Genomic DNA, 4,171 nt, shown 5'->3' with positions numbered 1-4,171 from the left:
AGTTTTCTTGGGCTATGCACCTACTACCGCCGATTTGTTCCGAATTTTGCCAGCGTTGCTAATGGCCTCCACGAGCTCAATAGGAAAAATAGAGGCTTCAAGTGGAACAAGGAGCAGGAGGAGGATTTCCAAACTCCGAAGGAACGGCTATGTACTGCACCTATGCTAGCGTATCCCATTCCTGGTGCAACGTTTATTTTGGATACGTATGCTAGTGGTTATGCCATAGGATAGAGGTGGGTAATTCAACTCAGAGTTGAGTTATTGAGTTGATTCCTATAAGTGAATCGGTAACTCAGACTCCCTGTCCAAAAAAAATTTAACTCAGTAACTCAGTTGATGCCGTAGGGCTCACATGAATCAATTGAATCATAGTGGCTCATATTTGTCCATATAACTCTCTCGCTTCGCCACAGTGTTTAGCATGGCAAAGTCTTGCATTTTGTTTTTGCACGAGGCGAATTTATACAAGGTGGTGGCAAGAATACAACAACAACAACCACATGTATTTTGTATTGCGGGTGTTATGTCAAATCTCACAAATTCTTATAATTTCGTTTTTTTTTAGTTTTTCTCGAAATATGTATGTATGTAAGATATATAAAGATGTGCATATCAAATCAATTGCCTTTCCAACCATATCCACATTTTGAAATTCGGTACAATAGGTTTCGAAATATAAGCTTTTGAAAATATTGAAAATTCCACCTTTACCCTCCCCCTAGCACCGCCCTATTAATTTGCACACAAAAAAAATTACACCTTTCAAATCAGTAGAAAGGAGCTGACCACGCCCACTTTAAAGTTTTGTTTTATCTCAACGGCCGCTATACCGCATATATGCCTCAAAACGAGTCTACGATACGAATCATGATTCAACAACTACAGGTTGTAGCAATCGTACAAAAACAAAATTTACCGTTGGTATGAACTCCTTGTGCCATCCACATCTTCTTTATCTATCCATATTCGTATGTATATGTATACCCTGCAATACCAGGATTTCATAGAATTCTGAAAGGTTTAACAATTTTTTTTAAGAATTTTCTTTAAGAAATCGTACAGAAATTTCTTTACTAGTTCTTGTCGACCGCTTCATATGTTTTTCTTTATAGATTTCTAAAAGAATCGTAACAAATTTCCGACACTCTTAAGGATTTCGGGAGCATTTGTTTGCAGGGTATACATATAAGTATATGTGTATGTATACGCGGATATGTAAATAAAGCAAAACAGGCGATAATTTGACGCAAGCGTGCTCATAAGAAGAAGCATAGCTTCTATCGCTATCACCTGTAATTGATGCGCCTTGGATACGAATGAGTGTAACATACAAAGAGTCAAATGAGTTAGTTGAATGAGCTGACTCCTTAAAGTGAGTTGGAGTCATTGAGTCAACTCCTATAAATTTGCTGAGTTACCCACCCTTACCATAGGAGGTGTACTGTCGCAGGTAATTGATGGGCAGGAGAAGGTAGTTGCCTACTATACCCGGTCGATTGGAAAACCAGAGAGGAACTACTGCGTAACTCGGAGAGAACTAGTAGCATTGGTGGAGTGCGTCAAACATTTCCACAAGTACCTCTATGGGCAACGTTACCGAGTTCGAACGGACCATGCGGCGCTGAAGTGGCTACTACAGTTTAAGAATCCAGAAGGACAGCTAGCTCGGTAGATTGAGAGACTGCGAAGTTATGACTTCGCTATTGAGCACCGCGACATTATAGATGTCCGTCTAACGACAATAACACCAGCGGAAGGGAGGAAGGAAGAACAGCTACGAAAGTGTCAGCAGGCAGATCCAGATCTGGAGCTTTTGATGCATGGACTGGAGGTGGACAGAAGGCCAACTAAGGAGCAGATGGCAGCGGAAAGCCCCATCACAAAGGCGTACTGGGCACAATGGAACAGCTTAAAGTTGATATCTGGCTGTTTGCATAGGGTATGGGAAAGCGAATATGGCCAGTACTCCCGCAACCTGATAGTAGTTCCAAGGGTAAGAATTCCAGGATGTACTCAAGGAATTCCACAATGGTCCTAGTGGAGGGCACCTGGGAATCACGAAGACCCTGGAGAAGATTAAGCAGAGGTTCTATTGAGTTGGTTGTCGGCAATCGGTCGCAAAGTGGATTGCTAACTGCGCGCAGTGTATTGCAGCTAAAGGGCCGAAATCCAGAAGTCATGGTCAGATGAAGCAGTATAACTCAGTTGCACATTTCGAGCGGATCGCCATGGACATAGCGGGTGCATTTCCTATGAGCGCACAGGGAAACAAATATGTCCTTGTGGTTGTGGACTACTATATACCTGATTCCAAACCAGGAAGCTAAAACAGTAGCGGAGGTGTTCACCTACAATTGGGTTGCAAGATACGGTGTACCTATAGAGGTACACTCTGACCAGGGAAGAATTTTTGAATCGGCGGTGTTCCAAGAGATGTGCCAGATACTGGGTATCCGGAAAACTCGAACAACGGCTCTTCATCCCCAATCAGATGGCATGGTGGAACGGTTCAACCGAACCCTGGAAGAGCATTTGCGGAAGGTCGTGGACAAGAATCAAAAAGATTGGGATGTCCGCATACCCTTGTTCCTGATGGGATACCAGTAAGCAGTGCATGAAACAACGGGTAAAACTCCTGCAAGGGTAATCTTCAGCAGTGAGCTCCGTTTTCCTAGTGACCTGAAATATGGTGTAACTGGCGATGCAAGGAAAATTGAGAAAGAGACATCCAACATCCTGGAAGAGAAGTTAAGAGAAATACCTGCTCTTGTGAGACAGCGAACTCAAATTATGAGTGACAAGATGAAGGCTAGGTATGATAAGGCAATGAACTCCGAGGGTTTTCAAGAGGGAGACTTAGTGTTGCTGTACAATCCACAACGGAAGAATGGTTTGTCCCCAAAACTACAATGCAACTGGGAAGGTCAGTATAAGGTCGTCAAACGGCTGAATGACGTAGTGTATCGAATCCAGACCGTTTTGAGGCCAAGAAACAAGAGGAAGGTGGTCCACCTGGAAAGGCTTGCAGCGTTTGGAACAGCAAGTGTGTCTGATCGGGACGATCAGACTTAGGTGGAGGGCAGTGTGACGAATACTGCGGCAACGCGAAGCAAACAACGAGAAATAGGCAGAATGTTCGAGGAATGACGTAGAATGTTCCACAAAGAGTAACGTCAAGTTGGATGAACACTGTGAACGGCGAGAGAAAGAAAATGAGCGCTAAACTTCAGAACGTTCTAGAGTTGCCATAAGTACGAATGCACGTATATAAGGGCGCCGCCATAGCGAAGTGAGTTAGTTACAAGCCAGCAAGCTACAAGTAAAGTGAGCAGAGAAGTGAGTTGCGAATAAGCAAGCTATAAGTTTAATTGTGTTAACAAGTTTAGTAAAGCGCTGTTATTGCTTTAACAAGTATTGTAAAGTATTTTTACTGTATTAGCAAGTATTGTAAATGGTTTGGTGTATAATAAAGTTAATTGTACTACAATTTGGTCATCGTGAGCATTTATTTAACAATCCAGCGATACGAGCCCAAGTATATTTGGGAAATCCCTCAAATTTTCGAGGATAATCGTATATTTAGACTGTTCCAATAGCAGTCCGGTTTACAGGATCTAGTCAGATCTTACAGGAAGTCGTTCCTATTGACATAAAACCTGTAAGTGGGAACACTTTTGAGAGAGTAATTGAGCAACTGTTCCTAGTCAGAAGTTACAGGATTTAGTCCGGAGTTTTTTTTCCTGTAAGTTCATGAAAAGTGTCAACCGATCAGCTGATTTACATGTGCAAACAAAAACAGAAAGCGGGGAAAGCAAATAACCGTATAGCTGTTAAAAGATGGAAGTAAACGAAATATTTGAATATATATAGATTTTAATAATTATTTAGTGATATTTCAGCCAAATCAGTGTTGTACCAACGACATGTAAACAAACCGACTGACGTTTTTACAGGAAATAGTGCTTTTTGCGTTCCCGTTCACTTCTGCATCTGTTCTCCTTTTACTTTCACTTGTGAGAGTAAAATTGTAGTTTGACAGTTTCCACTGTAACAAATAAATAAATAAATAAATAAAATAAATAAATAAATTATAACTAATTTCTGCTGGAAAGCGTTTCTTAACCCAAAAAACTAATAGAAACTCTCTCGTTCTTACGCTCTTTTTTTT

The sequence above is a fragment of the Rhagoletis pomonella genome, unplaced genomic scaffold (genome assembly GCF_013731165.1).
Source record: "Rhagoletis pomonella isolate Grant_MI unplaced genomic scaffold, Rhpom_1.0 Rhpom_scaffold_02544, whole genome shotgun sequence".
Lineage (NCBI taxonomy): Eukaryota > Metazoa > Arthropoda > Insecta > Diptera > Tephritidae > Rhagoletis > Rhagoletis pomonella.
The sequence above is the reverse complement of the archived record's forward strand: the minus strand, read 5'-3'. Positions refer to the sequence as shown.